This window comes from Pseudonaja textilis, chromosome 3, assembly GCF_049901715.1.
Source record: "Pseudonaja textilis isolate UNSWEBS1 chromosome 3, rPseTex1.2, whole genome shotgun sequence".
Taxonomy (NCBI): Eukaryota; Metazoa; Chordata; class Lepidosauria; order Squamata; family Elapidae; genus Pseudonaja; species Pseudonaja textilis.
In genome coordinates, this window is record NC_141992.1 from 752,240 (window position 1) to 773,827 (window position 21,588).

Sequence of the window (21,588 nt, forward strand, 5' to 3'; positions counted from 1 at the left end):
TCAGAGCTGAAGGAGCTTCTTAGATGAGAAGTGAAATGTCTTCAAAAAAAGAGAAAAAAACCCCAGAAAGTCGTTTCCTGAAAAGGAGTTGTCTCCTTTGGGACAACCGTAGGATCAGATGATGGGATGTATGTACAGAGGAGGCCCCCAGGGATCAGAGGAAGGGTCCTATGTGGAGATAGGATCCAGGTGTGGATGGAATGGACATGAGAGGGAGGAATAGGAATATCTGATAAAAACATTTTCTTTGGTCTTCATTTCTGCGCCTTAAGCAGCCTGGCTCCTTCCTGTCTTCTTCTCTCTACAGAAGGAGGGGAGGGGGTCGTGGGGTGGGGGTGGGGAGCTGCCTCAGACAAAGATTTAAACTGCTTTTACTTTTCTCTGTGGAAGGAGGGGGTCTCGGGGAGTGGGGGTGTTGCTTTGAGCTGCTCTGCTACAGGAAAGAGGTTGGAACTGCACATTCTTAGCAAGGCAAAAGTTAACACCTTAAACCACAAGCCAGGATATCAGGAACAAGAATAGCTGGCTTATAAGAAAAACCCCAATAACTGGCACATAAAACTAGGACACTTTCCAAGATACCCATGACCTGGGGTGAAGAGCAGGTGACGCGACATTTAGTGATGTGGGGGGCCAAATTACCAATCAATGTTATCTGTTACGCATGCAATTATGAGGGGAGGGGCAAAGGGGTGTAACGGACCACCCTTTGGCCAAGAATTACAGTAAGATTCTCATCGAGGCCCTTGGTTAGCTTTTGAGCCCTCAGGGTCCTTATATCTTGGTACCAAAATAAAAGTATATTGTACCACACCTTGTGTCCGCAGAGCCCTCTCTGTGGTCATGAGCACCATTGCTAGCTGCTCTTCCGGTTCCTGGCCAGGTGGTCTTCATGGGCGCCGGAGCACCAGAAAACAGCCCCCCAAATCCCCCCAAACAGGCCATTTTTAGGCCATTTTTGCCCCCCCCCCCCAAAATATCCTGGAAAATGGCCCAAAACAACCTGAAAAACAGGTCTGCGCCCAGCGCCCAGCTGGTCTTCGGGTTTCCAGCACTCCAACGCGCACCCATGCATGCATGTCCCGGTTTGGGCACTCAGTGCTGAAAAGGTTTGCCATCACTGGTCTAGGGTCTCCTGCTTGAGCAGGGGGCTGGACTAGAAGATCTCCAGGGCCCCTTCCAACTCTCTTCCAATTGACTGAGGAATAAAAATGGTGCTAAGGGTAGATTATCCTCAGACCACAGACACTCGCTGGCGTCACACTGGCAACTGGTGCTGAGGTGGCTGCTTTGACAGCCTCTCCTTCTGGCCGAGTGTGACTCAGGGAAATGCGTCCCTGTTTCTTCATCGCATGTCATGTTCTAGACAACCTCCCTCCGCATCGCTTCCTCCTGCTTCGGTCTCCCAAGGCCCTTCCGGTCTGGCCCCCAGGGGGGCTGCCTTCGCCTTGCCCGCATCAGGGCTGAAGCTGCCAGGCTGTGAATCAGCCCTTGATGAGTCTGTGCTCCTGGGGGTAAGGAATGGCCCCCCCAGCCAGGAAACAGCCCGAGGGGACCGGCTGGCAGGCCGCTGCCTTGTGGCTGAGTCAAGGTTTGGCCAGCTGTCCTGAAGCAGCTGCCAGCAGCTCTTCCTGAACACGGAACACAGAAAAAACAGAGTTGGAAGGGACCTTTGGAGGTCTTCTAGTCCAGGAGTCTCCCACCTTGGCCCCTTTAAGACTTGTGGACTTCAACTCCCAGAATTCCTGGCTGGCTGAGGAATTCTGGGGGTTGAAGTCCACAAGTCTTAAAGGGGCCAAAGTTGGGGACCCCTGACTTAGATGGCCCTTCTGGTCTCTCCAAACTCTATCATTCCTGGCTGGCTGAGGAATTCAGGGGCTTTGGAGAATAAGTTGGCCCTCCTCCCCTTTGCGGCAGCCCCTCCAATACCGGAAGGCTGCTCTCGCGTCAGGTGAGGCGAAGGGGGCACCTGCAGCCTCCCCCACCCTCCCTCTGCCTGGGGCTCACTGCCCCGCTGTGTTCAGCCAAGACTCTTGAACCAAATCAGGGGAGGCCCAGCTGCCCGCAAGGCTTGGCTAGGTGCCATTCTGACAAGCTCCTGGCCAGGCCCCACAAGAGACCCTGGGGTGAGGCTCTGCCCTAATCCACCCGACCCACCCGGCAAACATTCTTGTCTGGGATGGAGACCAGAGACCTTCCAGGGTAAAGGGAACGGCTGGTTGGCTCCCCTCCAGCTTCTGTGGCTTTGACCACAGAATTAGCTGTCCCTTTCTGATCCTCTTTGCCAGCCCATCCTCTCCCTCCGGCTTCCCCTCCCGTCTTGCGGCCCTTCGCGCCAGGGAGACTTCCTGCCCTGAAAGGTGGAGGGGTTTTTTTTGGTGCCCACAAAGCGGAACGTTTCCTTGTCCGATATTTCCTTGTCCGATATTTCCTGCTCCCTCTGCAAGATGATGGGGAAATTCTTGACTTGTGGTCTCTTCCCGCTTTCTTTTCAAGGACAGTGGGTCCTTGATTCCCCGGATGTGGGCAGCAGAAGCCAGCTGCAGAAAATAAAGCCCATTCCGGAAAGAAAAGAAGACAAGTAGAGAGGAAGAATGGATGGGAGAAAGAAAGGAAAGAAGGAAAGAAAGAAGGAAGGAAAATATGATAGAGAGAGAAAGAAGAAAAATGAAGGAAGGAAGGAAAAAGGAAAGAAAACATGAAATAGAGAGAAGGAAGAGAAATGAAGGAAGGAAGGAAAAAGGAAGGAAAACATGAGAAAAAAAAAGAAGAGAAATGATGGAAGAAAGGAAAAAAGGAAAGAAAATATGAAAGAAAGGGAAATAAGAGAAAGGAAGAAAGGAAGGGAAAAAGGAAAGAAAATATGAAAGAGAGAAGGAAGAGAAATGAAGGAAGGAAGGAAAAAGGAAGGAAAACATGAGAAAAAAAGAAGAGAAATGAAGGAAGAAAGGAAAAAGGAAAGAAAATATGAAAGAAAGGGAAATAAGAGAAAGGAAGAAAGGAAGGGAAAAAGGAAAGAAAATATGAAAGAAAGGGAAATAAGAGAAAGGAAGAAAGGAAGGGAAAAAGGAAAGAAAATATGAAAGAGAGAAGGAAGAGAAATGAAGGAAGGAAGGAAAAAGGAAGGAAAACATGATAAAACATGAGAAAAAAAAAGAAGAAGAAATGAAGGAAGAAAGAAGGAAAAAAGGAAAGAAAATATGAAAAAGAAAAGAGAAATAAGAGAAAGGAAGAAAGGAAAAATGGGAAAAAGGAAAGGAAAAGGAAAGAAAATAGAGAAAGGAAGAAAAGAAAAGGAAGGAAAAGGAAAAGGAAAAAGGAAGGAAAACATGAAGAAGGAAGGAAAAAAGAAAGGAAATGAAGGAAAGAAGAAGAAAGGAAAAAGGAAAGAAAATATGAAAGAAAGGGAAATAAGAGAAAGGAAGAAAGGAAGGGAAAAAAGGAAAGAAAATATGAAAGAGAGAAGGAAGAGAAATGAAGGAAGGAAGGAAAAAAAGGAAGGAAAACATGATAAGGAAGAGAAATGAAGGAAGAAAGGAAAAAAGGAAAGAAAATATGAAAGAAAGGAAATAAGAGAAAGGAAGAAAGGAAGGCAAAAAAAGGAAAGAAAACATGAAATAGAGAGAAGGAAGAGAAATGAAGGAAGGAAGGAAAAAAGGAAGGAAAACACGATAAAGAAGAGAAAGGAAGGAAGAAAGGAAAAAAAGGAAAGAAAATATGAAAGAGAGAAGGAAGAGAAATGAAGGAAGGAAGGAAAATAAAGAGAGAAAGAGAGAGATGGAAGGAAGGAAGGAAGGAAGGGTGTTCTACAGCCCTTCACCGGCTTTTAAGTTGAATGCGGTGGAAGGGGTGCTTAAGAGGGGTGTGACGAAACAAAACGAGGAGTGGGCTCTGAAAGAGCATGCACAGAGTGCATTGGGGGAGGGGTGGGTTATGCTCCTCCCAGAGTAAGAGGCACGAGGGCTTCTCCAACAACTCCAGAGGTGAGTATTCAGCAGGTTCTGACTGGTAGCGGAGATTTTGAGTAATCCGGAAAACCCGTAAATGCCACCACCTCCGACTGGAGATTTTGCAGTATCCTTCCCCTGCCATGCCCACCAAGCCACGCCCTCAGAACCGGTAGTAGCACCACTGAACAGCTGAAGGAGAGGCCACCATCCCCGATCTGACCTCCAATTCTAGACTTCACTATTGGCATTTTAAAAGGTGACATGGGCACTGGTCTTTTTTCTGGCTCGTTCTCAGTTTGCTTTGAGACACATTTAAGTTTAGGCTTGTGTTATAAATTCAACCAAACCTGTTTGTTTTTCTTTTTGGCAAGAGCCAACGGTTTGGGACACAAAAACTTGTCTTTTGAGCACTAAACAATAGAGAGCATATTGTGGATCCAGTTGCTAGTTTTCAGAAAGATGCGAACATCAGCTGGCAAAGAGTAAGATAACCCATAAATTTGCCCCCTGTGGAATGTTGACTCGAATCGACGTCTCCTATTGTTCAAGTCTCAAGTATACTCGGAGTTTCTTAATTGTTTGATCGCTGCTCTCTGACGTAGCACACAGACCGAGGTCATGCATCATTTGTTTCTGTGGCCTATAAATGGACTCCCCGCCCCCACCCCCACCCGCTTAAATGCATTTTCCCTTGCCTGAATTACTTGGTAACTCATATTTTGAGGGGGCAAGAAAGACCCTTTGTAAAGGTCACGAATTCAGGGATCGAGTTCTTATCAGCACCATACTGAAGGCCTGGAAGTCACGCCGACACAACTGGTCCGTTGCTGAACAGCCCTCGTTTTAGGAAATTTTCCCCCAGGCCAAGATGAAATTCTTCAACATAGTGACTAAATTAGCAGACCAGAGAAATACTGTGGACATAATATATTTAGATTTCAGCAAGGCATTCCACAAAGTAGACCACAACCTACTTCTTAGTAAGCTAGAAAAACGTGGAATAGATAGCGCCACCACTAGATGGACTCTCAACTGGCTGACAAACTGTACTCAAGGAGTAGTCCTTAATGGGTCTAAGTCTACATGGAGGGAAGTAAGCAGTGGGGTGCCACAAGGTTCTGTCTTAGGCCCAGGACTCTTCAATATCTTCATTAACGACTTTAACTCTAACCTTAACCTTAACTTTAACCTTAGACTGTCTACTATTGACCTCACCCCTTTCCTATGAGGCCTGTAGGGGGTGTGCATAAGTGCACCAATCGTGCCTACCGTCCCTGTCCTATTGCTTCTTTTATTTTTCTTATATCTATCTCATGTATTCAAAACTATATTTATTCTTATGCCTGTATCTTGTAAGCGATTGACAAATCAAATAAATACTAAATACTAAATGAGGGAATAGAAGGGGAATTTACCAAATTTGCAGGTGACACTAAGCTGGCAGGAATAGCTAACACCCAAGAAGATCGGCTCAAGATCCATCTGGATCTTGACAGAGTAGAACCCTGGGCCCTAGCTAACAAAATGAAATTCAATGTAGAGAAAAGTAAAGTCCTACACTTGGGCAGGAAAAACCAAAAGGACACATACAGACTGGGTGAAACCAGGCTCAAAAGCGGTAACTGGGAGTGGGATCTTGGATATAACCATGACCTGGATGACTGAGAATCTCCGCAGACATTCTTTGGATCTTCACATGGTCATCCTGTTGAGGTGACCTAGAAGGACATTTGTTTTTCCATATTGGCATCTTGTTGCTGGCTCAACTTGATTCCATCGAGACACAAAGATTCTTTTGGTGGGAAACTTCCGGTTTGCAGAGCTTCGGCGGCAGGCAGGAATCCACAATCATGCGCGGTTTCTGCCTGGGCTCGCTGCTGGAGCACCCCAAGCCAGCCGGCTTCGGGGCTAAGCCACCCCATAGAAGTGGTGAAGACAGGGGAGACCTGGCAGGGTCGAGGGGAGCCGCACACCTCCTCCTCAGCTGGCTAAACTCCCTTTCCCAAAGGCGGTAAGAGCGGCGGTCAGAAATGGCCGCCTCAAAGAAGCACTCAGCCGGAAAAGAAAGTGCAGGAGGAAGTTAAGAAGTGAAAGTTTTTGGCTGACCGGGACAAAATGTAACAACTAAGGTACCCCGGAATTTAAATTTTGCAAAAGATACATCGCTCCCAAAGAAGAGTCGGAAGCAGCGAACGAAAGTGAAAAGGGAAAGTTTTTTTTTTTCTTCACTCTCCTTCCTCACGTTGACAACGAGAAGATTTGAATAAAGAAATCGGAAAAATCTGCTTTGGCATCAACAGGTAATTAAGCTGGAAATTCAATTAAATGCCAAAGGGACAATAAAGATTTCTGAACACTAAAAAATCCTTTTTTTGCTATAAGTGGGAAGGGAGAGGAAAAGAATAAGGGCAGGACTTGGAAGGAGGAGACTGCTTGGAATTCAAAAGAATTTTAAATCTTAACAAGACTTCTAAATGAAACATTTTAATTGGAACTTTGCAACTAAATAGTAACCCCAAGAAGAGAAAGTGAAAAAAAGAAGAAAGTGTTAAAAGAAACAGCTTGTGTGTATTTGGATTGTTTGGCAAATTTGGCACTTTTGGAAATCATATTTGAATGACTAAAAACAATTGGGTGGTTGTTTAAAAAAACACAACTCTACAATGGCATCACCTCTGGTTGAACTGAATGAACTGGATGAACTGAAAATTGAATTTAAAAAATATAAAGAAGAGGAACAAGAAGGGAAGGGCTCCTTTGGTTCCATTTTTCAATTCTTAGAAATGGTGATTGGTATCTACAAGAAACAACAAGAAAAGACTGCGAAACAAGAAGATTGGGACAAAGAAGAAGCCTTTTTTAATGAACAAGTAATTCTATCTGGGGAAGAAAAGGGAAAGGGGGAAAGAGAATGGAGAATCTAAGACCTAAAAAAACAGCCAAAAAAGGGAAATATAATGTGAAAGGGGGATATAATGTTGGAAAGCAACAGAAAGGGGGAATACAGAAGAGGGAAATGGAGATGGAGAGACAGGGGGATAAAAAGGGGAGAGAAGAAAGGGAAGATGGAAGGGAAGAGAAGTTACAAAGGTCTGGAGCAAGATGTAAAGAAACAGGATTTATTCAGAGATAATGGGTGAAAATTTAACTGAAAAAGGGATTCTGTAAAGGTACATAAGATTGTATTGTTATATTTGTAATAGAAATAATGTTAGAAAATTGGAAACAACATATGATTAAAAAGTGGAATAAAATAGTGTAATTTAGTGAAACTTTTGTGAACAAAATAAATGAAATGAAATAAATGAGAGAATTGAACTAGGAAGGAATGGGAACATTTTAACTACTCAACGTTTTATAAAATATAAGTGAAGTGGGAGGGAAGTAATTATGGAAAGTTTATAGTGTTTCCATAGAAGTATGATACTTATTTGAAAAGTAATGTGTAAAATGTTCAAGATTTAAATGAATATTAATATTAATGATAGAATTGAATTGGTATGGATTGTTGTTTTAATTATGTCATATATTTATAAATTTTTCTTTTTTTAAAATACATTGTATAGTTTTAGAACGTACCAAACAGAATCCGAACGGAAGTTACGCATTATATTAAGTGTTATAATTTTAGGGGAAAGATATAAAGGCATCATACTCCAATCAGTGATCACAGGAGAAATTTTGCTTGATGAGAAAAGATAATAGACAGCTGAAACAGGACAGACAAAGAATATAAGTATGATGATTTGAATTGAGATGAAATAAATAAAATAACATTAAGAAAGTTGAAAGAGAAGTTATACAGAAAACGTAGAATGGTAATAAGACATGGAATGGAATATAAAAATGAGCATGAACTTGAATTTGTGTCTGCACGAAGAGATGTAACCCGGGATCAGGCTGCTTTCAAAAAAGATGTTTTATGTTTTTATGTTCTATGTTTTGTTTGTTTATGTTTGTTTTTAAAAATCAATAAAATTTTCCAAAAAAAAAAAAAGATTCTTTTGGCCAGGATGGTCTCACCCAATCCTGCTTTTTGATTTTTCCCACCCAGTGTAAGTCTTTGCAGTTCCCTCCACTGAAACTCACAGGGTTGGTCTCTGCCTCTGGGATCTAACACGCCCCTGGTTCCCAATACTGAAAGGTTTGGAACTTTAGAAAGAGAAGAGAAGCAGAGAAGAGCAACCAAGATCATCAGGGGGTTGGAGGCTAAACCGTAGAATGAATGGTTGCAGGATTTGGGTATGTTTAGTCTTGTGAAAAGAAGGACTAGGGGGTGATATGATAGTTTTCATGTCCCAGGCAACACTTGGGAGACAAGCAGTCCAACACTACAAAGGCTTCCATGCAAAGTTCATTTATTGGATTATATCAGGCATCCTCAAGGTATAACTCACCATTATGTTGAGATTCATCTAATGTCCAATCTTTGCCTTAATAGTTGCCTCCATAGTGTGAAAAGATGGCTACCTTCATCCCAGAGCGTTATACCAAAGGAAGACTCCAGCACGATGACGCTGGGGTCCAAGTAAGAATGCCGAGAAACTCCCTCAGCCCAACCAGAGGTCAATCCAGTGACCGATCAGGATTACAGATGTGACCACATGACATGAACTACATCTCCCAAGAGGCATTAACTACATTTCCCATGAGGCATTCCCTTAAGGGGGCAGCTCTCATTCCCAAACTACCGATATGCTGTCTAACCAGCACAAGGGTCTTCCAGTATTTGAGGGGCTACCCCAAAGAAGAGGAGGGGTCAATCTATTCTCCAGAGCCCCAGAAGGCAGGAGAAGAAGCAACAGATGGAAACTCGTCAAGGAGAGAATCAACCTAGAACTAAGGAGGAATTTCCTGACAGTGAGAAGAATTAAACAGCGGAAGGCTTCCCTCCTGGAGTGTCAGCAGCCAAAGGCTGTTGCAGGTTTGTGGGAGAGCTTTCCTCCAGGCCGGAGAGTAAACGGGACGTTGAAGGCAAGTTGGAGCAAATAAAGAGACTCATACCTGTTCTCTGGCTGTGTTGCCTTTATGCCACGCCCTGCGTCATCACATCCATAAATTTATTCCTCATCCCTCCCTCCCTCCCTCTGCTCAGATAGATCAAGGTCGGGGAACAGATGTAGAGTGAATTGGGACCATCAACGGTGCTAATTCTGCTGGATCAAAAAGACATTCCAGACGTTCACAAATGAAACAAAAATTAACCATTAAGAAATGTGTTAAGGAACATTGCAACCAAGTGGGATACATTCTAAATCAAAGCTGGTCTTTGATGGTTATGATTGGCAGGTTACATATTACAGCTTTGCTGCCAGGGGAATGCTGGGAGTTGAAGTCCACACGCCTTAAAGTAGCTGAAGTGAGGACTCCCTGCTAGACGGTCTGATCCCACAGCTTCTGCTCCGCCCAGGTGGGATCAGCTCCCCCACTTATCCGTAGCGGCTGCAGGCTTTCTGGCATTCAGGCCAGCTCTCGAAATTGTTCTCATTTCCTCCGCATCCGGTCCAGGAGAAGGGCAGGCAGGTCTTCTTCTCGTAGTCAAAGTACCACCGTTCTCGCAGGTTGTAGCAGAGGCCTCTGTCAGGAGGGAGGATGCAGATTCCTGGACAGAAAGTAGCAGAGGTGGGTATTCAGCTGGTTCGGACCGGTTCCGGAGAACCGGTAGCGGAAATTTCGAGTAGTTGGGAGAACCAGCAAATACCACCCCTGACTGGAGATTTTACAGTCTCCTTCCCCTGCCATGCCCACCAAGCCAAGCCATGACCACGAAGCTTTGCCCACAGAACCGCTAGTAAAAAAAATGGAATCCCAGTCGGTAGAACAAGGGAGCCCTGGGTTCGAAAGCTGGGAAAAGAAAGGAAGGAGGGAGTCTGAAACCCCCCACCCCCAGCCTTTTTCCCTTCCCCTTCAGCTGACCTCACTCACCAAGGTCTCCAGAGGTCATGCAGAGCTTAGCCCAGAGGACCAGGGAAACCCAGAGAAGGAACATGGCCACGGACGTCATGAGTACAAGGAGCAGAATCGAAATCTTGCTCAGGCTAAGGTTCAGTCACCAAGCAAGGGTTGAGTGCACAGCGCGATTGCTAAACTCAACAATTCCTAGGACAAAAACAGAATTGTGAGCTCCTGGGTGCTCTCTGAATGTGGCAGTCTTCTTACAGGTGTTTCATTACCAAACATCTGGGAGTGGGGTCTCTGCAGTGGAGGAAGAGGAGGAGGAAGAGAAGGAGGAGGAGGAGGAGGAGGGCTATAGGGTCCTTGGTGCTCTCTGATCATGGTGATCTTATAGACATTTCATTACCAAACATCTGGGAGTGGGGTCTCTGCAGTGGAGGAAGAGGAGGAGGAGGTATCCAAATCAGAACCAGAATCCAGCTGGAAGCGACCTTGGAGATTTTATAGTCCAGCCCGCTCTTCCCAAGCATCTTAACCGAACCGGAAGCGTTCAATTCTCAACATCTAAACCGTTGGCCGTGCTTTTCGCAGTCCTGTTTCAGGGAGGCTCCGGATCAAAATTCCCTCTTGGGGGTTTTGACAGTGGAGAAGTACCGACACCACTTCAGGGGAATGAAATTTCCCTCCAGGTTGCCTGTGAAACGGCTTAAATTCAGAGATCACAGCATCTCAGAGTAGGAGGACTCTGGAGTCTTTGAACTGAGTAGCTTGGGAGTGAAGAGAACATCTTGTCCATCGTGCGTGTAAAAATGGCCCTTTGCAAAGGGAAGAAACTCCAAGTTTAGGTCAGGCACCGCACCTACTTTCTGTTCCTGGTGGAGGATCAAAGGCTTTTGCGGGGGACGGACGGACGAAACACCTGATTCTTTGAAAGAGGGAAACAAACATAGACAAATGGTCCCACCGTGTTTTGTTTTTTTTATCAATCATTTCAATGGATGGGATGTCGATCAATCTGTGGGTGACCCAAAAGAGGAGAATGTCTAACACCCCAGAAATCAGGAACAGGAAAGACACAACTGAAAATTGGCCTGAAAATAATGCAAATACTGCTCTCTGAGCTTGGTGGTTTTCTTTCAAACATTTCATTACCCAACTAAGTAACATCATCAGGTCTAGTAGGGAGGAGGAGGAAGGGGAGGAGGAGGAGGAGGAGGCCTGTGGGGTCCTTGGTGCTCAGTTGTTTTTAGACTAGAACAGAATAACAGAGTTGGAAGGGACCTTGGAGGTCTTCTAGTCCAACCCCCTGCCTAGGCAGGAAACCCTACATCACTTCAGACAAATGGTCATCCAACATCCTTTAAAAAACTTCCAGTGTTGGAGCTCCACAACTTCTGGAGGCAGGTTGTTCCACCGGTTAATTGTTCTGTCTGTCAGGAAATTCCTCCTTAGTTCTAAGTCGCTTCTCTCCTTGACTAGTTTCCATCCTTATTGCTTCTTGTCCTGCCTTCAGGTGCTCTGGAGAAGAGCTTGACTCCCTCTTCTTTGGGGCAGCCCCTGAGATTTTGGAAGGCTGCTATCATGTCACCCTTAGTCCTTCTTTTCATCAAACTAGCCAGGCCCAGTTTCTGCAACCGTTCTTCATATGTTTGAGCCTCTAGTCCCCTAATCTTCTTTGTTGCTCTTCTCTGCCCTCTTTCTAGAGTCCCAACATCCTTTTTACATTGTGGCAATCAAAACTGGATGCTGTACTCCAAGTGTGGCCTTAATAAAGTGAAATTAACCCTCCACGTGATCTTGAGTCTGTCCTTCTGTTTATGGTTTTCTTGCAGACCTTTCACGACCCAAAGTAGGGATCATCATAGGTGGTCATGAGTACTGATGACGTTACCTAGTTTGAGTAACGAATCCTCTGCAAGGAAAAAACACAACCAAGCTCAGATGGGGGAAATCCCTGCGTAAAGGGGGACCGGCTGCCTCCTTTTGGAGGCAAATATTGGGAGATGAAAGTATTACCTGGGGAAAGTCTTGCGGAGCCTCAGCAAACTTCCAGATTGGCGGATCTTCTGCAAGGCAGGCTGGCTGAGAGTAACTCTGGGTTGCAAGAGCCGGAGCAAGGAAGCTTCCCCGCAGCCGAACAAGGCGTCAGTCCACGGGGTGGATGGGCTGAAGGCCCACCCAACAGGTCAGGGATGGACATGCGCTCTCAAAGCTTCTGCTGTATGTGGCGTCCCAAGGCGCCTGCAGCTGGCCTCTTGGCACCTGGGGGCTCGCCCACTTTCTCGGGCAGACTGTGCTGATCAAGGCGTAGGCTAGGTTCCTTTGAAGGAATGAGAGTGGGAAGGGACCTGGGAGGTCTTCTAGTCCAACCCCCTGCTCAGGCAGGAGTCCCTTTTCCAATCTCTTCTTGAAAACCTCCAGTGATGGAGCAGCTGCAACTTCTGGAGGCAACTTCCCTTCTTCCGCTGGTTAATTGCTCGTCCTGTCAGGAAACTTCTCCTTCGTTTTAAAAGTTGTCCCAAAGGTCCTTTTTTTCCAAGAGGCAGCTGGACTTTCTGGTTTTTCTTTGAAGACATTTTGCTTCTCATCCAAGGAGCTTCTTCAGTCCAGCTTTGCCTCTTGAAAAAGCGCCTTTGGGAGGACAGAGAATCTCCACAGGCCTTCAGTTCTAGGTTGCTTCTCTCCTTGGTAAACTTCTATCTGTTGCTTCTTGTCCTGCCTTCTGGCGCTTTGGAGGAGAGGGGGACCCCTTCTTCTCCATGGTAGCCCCTCGGGTACTAGAACATTGCGATCATGTCATTCCTAGTCATTCTTCTCATTAAACTAGGCATATCTAATTCCTGCAACAGTTCTTCATATGTTTTAGCCTCCAATCCCCTAATCTCCTTCCCCTCTCTTCCAGCACTGAAGAGGCTTATCTAGTTGAATAATAAACCCCCAAAACTTTTAACCTTAGACTGTCTCCTATTGACCTCCCCCCTTTCCTAAGAGGTCTGTAAGGGGGAATTGCATAAGCGCACCAACGTGCCCACCGTCCCCGTCCTATTGTTTCTTTTATTTCTCTTATATGTCTCTATTTCTTGTATTCATAACTATGTTTATACTTATCCCTGTTATCTTATAATCACTTGACAAAATAAAATAAATAAATAAAATAAAAACATCTGAAAAGAAACCACCAAGCTCAGAGACCACCAAGGACCCCACAGTCGTCTTCATCCCTTTCCTCCTCCTCCTCTCCTCCTCCTCCTCCTCCTCCTCCTCCTCCTCCTCCTCCTCCTCCTCCTCCTCCTCCTCCTCCTCCTCCTCCTCCTCCTCCTCCTCCTCCTCTTGTCAAACCTCCCTCCCTTCTAGCCATGGTGATGTTCCCTCATTCAGCCATGAAACAGCAAGGAAACCACCCAGCTCAGAGACCACCAAGGACCCCACAGTCTTCCCCCCCTCCTCCTCCTCCTCCTCCTCCTCCTCTCCAGCACTGATGATATAACCTAGCTGAGTAATTAAAAATTTGCAAGAAAACCACCAAGCTCAGAAAACACCAAGGACCACCACCTCCTCCTCCTCCTCCTCCTCCTCCTCCTCCTCCTCCTCCTCCTCTCCAACACTGATGAGGTTATCTAGTTGAGTAATAAAACATCTCAAAGGAAACCACCAAGCTCAGAGAGCAGCAAAGACCACATCCTCCTCCTCCCTTCCAACACTGATGATATAACCTAGTTGAGTAATAAAACATCTGAAAGGAAACCACCAAGCTCAGAAAACACCAAGGACCTCATACTCTTCCTCCTCCCCCCTTTCTCCTCCTCCTCCTCCTCCTCTCCAGCACTGATGAGGTTATCTAGTTGAGTAATAAAACATCTCAAAGGAAACCACCAAGCTCAGAGAGCAACAAGGACCCCACAGTCGTCCTCATCCTTCTTCTTCTTCTTCTTCTTCTTCTTCTTCTTCTTCTTCTTCTTCTTCTTCTTCTTCTTCTTCTTCTTCTTCTTCTTCTTCTTCTTCTTCTTCTTCTTCTTCTTCTTCTTCTTCCTCCTCCTCCTCCTCCTCCTCCCCTCCTCCTCCTCCTCCTCCTCCTCCTCCTCCTCCTCCTCCTCCTCCTCCTCCTCCTCTCCAGCACTGATGAGGTTACCTAGTTGAGTAATAAAAGATCTCAGGGAAACCACCAAGCTCCGAGAGCAACAAGGACCCCACAGTCGTCCTCATCCTTCTTCTTCTTCTTCTTCTTCTTCTTCTTCTTCTTCTTCTTCTTCTTCTTCTTCTTCTTCTTCTTCTTCTTCTTCTTCTTCTTCTTCTTCTTCTTCTTCTTCTTCTTCTTCTTCTTCTTCTTCCTCCTCCTCCTCCTCCTCCTCCTCCTCCTCCTCCTCCTCCTCCTCCTCCTCTCCAGCACTGATGAGGTTACCTAGTTGAGTAATAAAAGATCTCAGAGGAAACCACCAAGCTCCGAGAGCAACAAGGACCCCACAGTCCTCCTCCTCCTCCTCCTCCTCCTCCTCCTCCTCCTCCTCCTCCTCCTCCTCCTCCTCCTTCTTCTTCTTCTTCTTCTTCTCCTTCTCCTCCTTCTTCTCCTTCTCCCTCCTCCTCCTCCTCCTCTTCTTTTTCCTCCTCCTCCTCCTCCTCCTCCTCCTCCTCCTCCTCCCCTCCTCCTCCTCCTCCTCCTCCTCCTCCTCCTCCTCCTCCTCCTCCTCTCCAGCACTGATGAGGTTACCTAGTTGAGTAATAAAAGATCTCAGAGGAAACCACCAAGCTCCGAGAGCAACAAGGACCCCACAGTCGTCCTCATCCTTCTTCTTCTTCTTCTTCTTCTTCTTCTTCTTCTTCTTCTTCTTCTTCTTCTTCTTCTTCTTCTTCTTCTTCTTCTTCTTCTTCTTCTTCTTCTTCTTCTTCCTCCTCCTCCTCCTCCTCCTCCTCCTCCTCCTCCTCCTCCTCCTCCTCCTCCTCCTCTCCAGCACTGATGAGGTTACCTAGTTGAGTAATAAAAGATCTCAGGGGAAACCACCAAGCTCCGAGAGCAACAAGGACCCCACCAGTCGTCCTCATCCTCCTTCTTCTTCTTCTTCTTCTTCTTCTTCTTCTTCTTCTTCTTCTTCTTCTTCTTCTTCTTCTTCTTCTTCTTCTTCTTCTTCTTCTTCTTCTTCTTCTTCTTCTTCTTTTCTTCTTCTTCTTCTTCTTCTTCCTCCTCCTCCTCCTCCTCCTCCTCCTCCTCCTCCTCCTCCTCCTCCTCCTCCTCCTCCTCCTCCTCCTCTCCAGCACTGATGAGGTTACCTAGTTGAGTAATAAAAGATCTCAGAGGAAACCACCAAGCTCCGAGAGCAACAAGGACCCCACAGTCCTCCTCCTCCTCCTCCTCCTCCCTCCTCCTCCTCCTCCTCCCTCCTCCTCCTCCTCCTCCTCCTCCTCCTCCTCCTCCTCCTCCCTTCTTCTTCTTCTTCTCCTTCTCCTCCTTCTTCTCCTTCTCCCTCCTCCTCCTCCTCTTCTTTTCCTCCTCCTCCTCCTCCTCCTCCTCCTCCTCCTCCTCCTCCTCCTCCTCCTCCTCCTCCTCCTCCTCCTCCTCCTCCTCCTCCTCCTCCTCCTCCTCTCCAGCACTGATGAGGTTACCTAGTTGAGTAATAAAAGATCTCAGAGGAAACCACCAAGCTCCGAGAGCAACAAGGACCCTTCCTTTCATCTCTGAGCTGCAACTATTCTCCTTTATTGGAGCCAAAGCCTATGGATTCTCAGCAGCAGAGGGCAGCAGAGGGCAAAGCACCCAAGATGGTCACTGCAGCCTCTGGGCACCAGGGGGGCGATCTGGGAGGAAGAGCCGCTCAGTGGGGTGTGTGTGTGTGACTCCAGGACTTCCTTGTCTGGGGAAGAAAGCCAGGCAGGCCCCATAGCCAAGGGATTTGAACCCCGGGCTAGCCAGCCCAGAGGGCTCCTCTAAACCAGTCCCTCTTTGGCTTCCTCCAGCAATGAAATCAAAAGAGCCAAGGGGCATGTAAAGAGTTCCTTTGAAGTTGCTCCCAAAGGGATTTGGCTTGGTTCCCTCCAGCCACTGAGAAGAAACAGACATTAAACTTTCTCGCCTTCCAGAGGTGCATTCAGCCAGTTCTGACCGGCTCTGGAGAACCGGCAGCGGAACTTTTGAGTAGTTTGGAGAACCGGCCAATCCCACTTCTGATGGCCCTGCCAACCCCATCTATTCTCTGCCTCCCATCCAGTCCCAGCTGATCGGCTGGGTCTCCTTTGGTTGCCCTGCACAGGAGAACGGAGCTGGAAAGCAGGTCAGTGGGGTGGGGAGGGAAGGGGGATTTTGCAGTATCATCCAGTTTCGGTCCCCACACTATTAAAAAGGTGTTGAGACTCTTGAAAAAGTGCAGAGAAGAGCAACCAGGATGATTAGGGGACTGGAGACTAAAACATATGAAGAACGGTTGCAGGAACCGGGCCTGGCTAGTCTGGTGAAGAGAAGGACCAGGGGAGACAGGAGAACATCTTCCGATATTTGAGGGGCTGCCCCAGAGAGGAGGAGGAGGGGGTCAAGCTATTTTCCAAAGCACCCAAAGGCCAGACAAGGAAGAATGGATGGAAAGTGAACAAGGAGAGATTCAACCTGGAAATAAGGAGGAAATTTTCTGACAGAACAATCCACCAATGGAACAGAAGTTGCCCTCGGAAGTTGTGGGAGCTTCATCCCTGGAGGCTTCCAAGAAGAGACTGGACTGCCCTCTGTCAGAAATGGCACAGGGTCTCCTGCTTGGGCGGGGGGTTGGACTAGATGACCTACAAGGTCCCTTCCAACTCTGATTATCTGTTATCCCCTGCCACGCCCACCAAGCCACGCCCACAGAACCGGGAGTAAAAACCATCCCAGGCTAGGCCGGGACCAAGGATGTCCTTTCTTGGGTTGGTGCACCATTCAAGACCGTGGTGGTCGTCCCAGCGGAGCGTTTCTTCCCCAAGAGGCATCCGGAGTTTCTTGGGTTTTCTTTGAAGACATTTCGCTTCCCATCCAAGAAGATTCCTCAACTCTTCAAATCCTTCCCTCCCCATCCAGTCAGAGCCGAAGAAGCTGCCAGGATGAGAAGGGACACGTTTTCAAAGGAAAAAAGCCCCCCAAAGTTCAGGTGCCTGGAGGGCAGAGAAGGACCCGGGGCCGGGTTCCCAGATGCACAGCCACTTGTTTAGTGACCGTTCGAAGTCACAATGGCACTGAAAAAAGTTGCCATTTCCCACACTTACGACCATTGCGGCATTCCCCATGGTCATGTGATCCAAGTTCAGGCGCTGGGCAACTGACTCGTGTTTATGACGGTCGCATTGTCCCAGGGGGCGGTGTCACGTGATTTCTCCCTTTTGGGATCTTCTGAGAAGCAAAGTCCAGATTCACTGAACAACCGGAGTCACTAACTGAACACCTGCCACGATTCGCTTAGCAACTGTGGCAGGAAAGGTTGCAAAAGGGGACCATACTCACTTAACAACCAGCATGCTTACAAATAGAACTTTTGGTCTCAATTGTAGTCACAGCCGAAGGACGACCTGTAATGGACACCTCTAGAAACCTATTGGCTACACACACACACACACACACACACACACATGGAGGGAGGGAGGGAGGAGAGCCAGAGAAAAGAGAGATAGATAGAAAGAGACAGAGGGGGATGGAGGGAAAGAGAGAGAGACAGAGACAGAAAAAGAGAAAGAAAGAAAGAAAGAAAGAAAGAAAGAGAGATGGGAGAGAGGGAGAGAAAGAGACAGAGAGGGAGGGATGGAGGGAGGGAGAGAGAGAAAGAGAGAGAGAGAGGGTGGGACAAAGAGCGAGAGAGAGAGAGAAAGAGAGAGAAAGAGAGAGAGAGAGAGAGAGAGAGAGAAAGGAGAGAGAGAAAGAGAAAGAGAGAGAGAGAGAAAAGAGAGAGAAGAGAGAGAGAAAAGAGAAAGAGAAGAGAGAAAGAGAGAGAGAGAGAAAGAGAGAGAATGAGAGAAAAGAGAGAGAAGGGAGAAAGAGAGAGAGAGAGAGAGAGGGGAGAGAGGAGAGAAAGAGAGAGAGGGAGGGATGGAGGGAGAGAGAGAGAAAGAGAGAGAAAGAGAGAGAGAGAAGAGAGAGAGAGAGAAAGAGAGAGAGAGAAGAGAGAGAGAATAGAGAGAGAAAGAGAGAAAAGAGAGAGAGAAGAGAGAAGAAAGAGAGAAAAGAGAGAGAGAAGAGAGAAGAAAGAGAGAGAGAGAAAGAGAGAGAGAGAGAGAGAAGAGAGAAAGAGAGAGAGAAGAGAGAAGAAGAGAGAGAAAAGAGAGAGAGAGAGAGAAAGAGAGAAAAGAGAGAGAGAAGAGAGAGAGAAAAGAGAGAAAGAGAGAGAGAGAGAAAAGAGAGAGGGGGGGGAGAGATGCCTGAGAATCTCTGCCCCTCCTAAGGAAACTGGGCCTCCATCCCTCAAGGGGGCCTGAAGACCAGCCAGGAGGAAGAAGCCGGCTTGAGGCTCGTCTCGTGTGTGTGTGTGTGTGTGTGGGGGCTCTTCCGTGGCTGAAGACCGAAGCGGCCCCAGGTTGAGAGGGCGAAGGCTTCCAGGGGCCCCTAAAGGGAGCCCCCCACGCCCAGGCTTCCGAGGGGGCCGTGTGGGAGCGAGGCTGGATGACCTCGAAGCCTTGCAGCCTTTCCTTCCGGCTACCTTTGTTGCTCTTGGGCTTTTAATCAGAACCATCAGTCAGAGGAAGGACCCGGCTCCAGAAATTGTGGGTGCTCCAACACGGGGACTCTTTAAAGAAGATCCTGGCCAGCCCTCCTGGGTCTGGAATAGCCTCAGGACACCTGGCACAGGGCTGGACTAGAAGACCTCCGAGGTCCCCCTCCCCACTCTGGCCTTCCGTGACTCTCTTGGCTGCCTCTACCTCCCCTTCCCTGTCCTGGAAAGCGGAGCCTCTCTCCAAGCCCAGCAGCGCCCCCCCCCTGCCTTCCGCCGCCGTGGTGGCGCGCCGGAGGAAATGTCACTTTAAGCGCTGCCTTGGCCCCCCCACCTTGAGCCAGGCCTCCTTCGATGGCGGCTTCTGCAGGGGGGGGGGTTGAGTTGCTGTTGGGTTTTCTTCCATCAGCAGAAACGCAACACCGCCGTCCTTCCTTCAGCCTTGCCGGGGTGTCCTTGGCCAAGGAAATGGCCGGGCGCCGAGGAAGGAATCAGAAGAGAGCCGGAAGGGACCTTGGAGGTCTTCTAGTCCATCCCCCCACCCCCCACCCCCAGCTCAAGCAGGAGACCCTATACCCAGGGGTCCCCAAACTTGGCAACTTTAAGACTTGTGGTAAACCAGTCGATGCACTGTATGTAAATTCATGAAGAAGGAGGATATTTTTATGTTTTTTGTGGTATGTTTATGTTGTCTTGTTGCCAAAATAAAATAAAAATTTATATATATAAAAATTCTGGGAGTTGAAGTCCACAAGCCTTAAAGTTTCCAAAACCGGAGACCCCTAGCCTAGAAGACCTCCAAAGTAGGGGTTGGCATGCTGTCGATTTGGATCGGTTCAACCGACCTGGTAGTAAAACCAAAAGCCTCCACTCAGCCGAAAGGAGAAGAGGATAAAAGACCGAAAAGCACATGGGAAGGTGAGAGGGTCGCTCCCAGCTTTTAGTTTCTTCATCCCCTCAGCTGATTGGCTCGTGAGGAGCGCGTGCCTTAAGGGCGTGTACATACACACACAGGCACGCGCCACCACCCGCCTAACCGGCAGTCTGCCTATAATAATAATAAAAAAAGACTTGTGGACTTCAACTCCCAGAATTCTCTAGCCAGCTAGGCCTGCTTTTCTCTCTCTCTCTCTTCACCTCCTAAAGTGGAGAGAGATTGCCGAGGAAGGGACTGCAAGAGAGTAAGCTTGGCTGGCTGGAGAATTCTGGGAGTTGAAGTCCACAAGTCTTATAAAGAAGGCAAGTTTGGGGACCCCCGCCCTAGACCATTTCAGACAAGCGACTGTCCAGTCTCTTCTTAAAACTTCTCTATTGATAAAAGCGCCCACAACTTCTGGAGGCGACTTCTGTTCCGGTGGTTAAGTGTCCTCCCTGTCAACTCCGGGTTGCTTCTCTCCTCGATGAGCTTCCACCCACTGCTTCAGGGGGTTGGGGAGAAGGGGTTGACCCCATCCTCTTTTTTGTGGCAGCCCCTCAAATAATGGAAGATGCCATCACGTCCCCTCTACGTCTTCTTTTCTCTAGACTGGCCAAACAATGAAGAAGTTGAGGACGCTCCAACGTTGGAAGATGTTAAGAAGAGATTGGACGGTCCTTTGTCTGAAATGATATAGAGTTTCCTGTCTGAACAGGAGGTTGGACTAGAAGACCTCCAGGGTCCCTTCCAACTCGGTTCTTCTTGCCATCTGTACCCAAATCCTGCAACCGTTCTCCGTATGTTTTTCTCCCCTCCAAGCCTTTAATCATGCTAGTTGCTCTTCTTTGCACTTTCCCCAAAATCTCAACATCTTTTTCGTAATGCGGTGACCAAAACCGGATGGAGGGGGGAAGCAGTGATAGCTGTAACCTCTGCATTTCCTGCGGGTTGCCTTGGTTGGGTGGGGCAAGGCTGGTGGTGCGGTGAGGTGCCAGGAAGGCCTCCACGCTGACCGCACTACTCATCTTGGCTTAGTCTGTGGGATTCTTGGTGACGGCTGAGCTTGTTTCCTTGTGGGCTTGTTTCCTTACTCAGCTTGGGATCATCATCGGTGCTAGGAGGGGGCGGGGTCTGCAGAGAGGAGGAAGAAAAGGAGGAGGAGGAGGAGGAGGAGGAGAATGACCGTGAGGTCCTTGGTGCTCTCTGAGCTTGGCTGTTTTCTTGCAGACATTTCATTACTCAACTAGGGAACAGAATCATAGAAAGGGGGAGTTGTGGGGAGGAGGAGGAGGAAGAGGAAGAGGAAGAGGAGGAAGAGGAAGAAGAGGAAGAGGAAGAGGAGGAGGAGGAGAAGAAGGAAGAGGCGGAGGTGGCGGAGAATTGTGGGATCCTGTGACGCACTGTAAGCTTGGCTGTTTTCTTGCAGAGATTGTATTGCTCAACTAGGGAACATAATCATAGAAGGGGGGAGTTGTGGGGAGGAGGAAGAGGAAGAGGAGGAAGAGGAAGAAGAAGAGGAAGAAGAGGAAGAGGAAGAGGAGGAGGAGGAGGAGAAGGAAGAGGCGGAGGTGGCGGAGAATTGTGGGATCCTGTGACGCACTGTAAGCTTGGCTGTTTTCTTGCAGACATTTCATTACCAAACTAGGGAACATAATCATAGAAGGGGGAGTTGTGGGGAGGAGGAAGAGGAAGAGGAGGAAGAGGAAGAAGAAGAGGAAGAAGAGGAAGAGGAAGAGGAGGAGGAGGAGGAGGAGAGGAGAAGGAAGAGGCGGAGGTGGCGGAGAATTGTGGGATCCTGTGACGCACTGTAAGCTTGGCTGTTTTCTTGCAGACATTGTATTGCTCAACTAGGGAACATAATCATAGAAGGGGGAGTTGTGGGGAGGAGGAAGAGGAAGAGGAGGAAGAGGAAGAAGAAGAAGAAGAGGAAGAAGAGGAAGAGGAGGAGGAGGAGGAGAAGGAAGAGGCAGAGGTGGCAGAGAATTGTGGGATCCTGTGACGCACTGTAAGCTTGGCTGTTTTCTTGCAGACATTTCATTACCAAACTAGGAGAGACGATCCGTGCTAGAGGGAGTAGGTTTTGTGGGGAGAACGAGGCAGAGGAGAAGGAGAAGAGGAAGAGGAGGAGGAAGAAGAGGAAGAGGAGGTAGTGGTGGAGAAGGAGCAGGACTGTCAG

At 47.8% G+C, this 21,588-nt stretch overlaps 1 long non-coding RNA gene across 1 annotated transcript in view; it reads right to left on the bottom strand.

Moving 5' to 3' along the window:
- Window positions 1–9,944: 9,944 nt before the first annotated feature.
- Window positions 9,945–21,588, bottom strand: part of LOC148125962 (uncharacterized) — a 39,698-nt gene continuing 28,054 nt past the window's right edge. The window contains exon 4 of the long non-coding RNA XR_015743352.1: window positions 9,945–10,049. This is a non-coding gene — a long non-coding RNA (uncharacterized LOC148125962). The remainder of the gene's footprint in view (window positions 10,050–21,588) is intronic.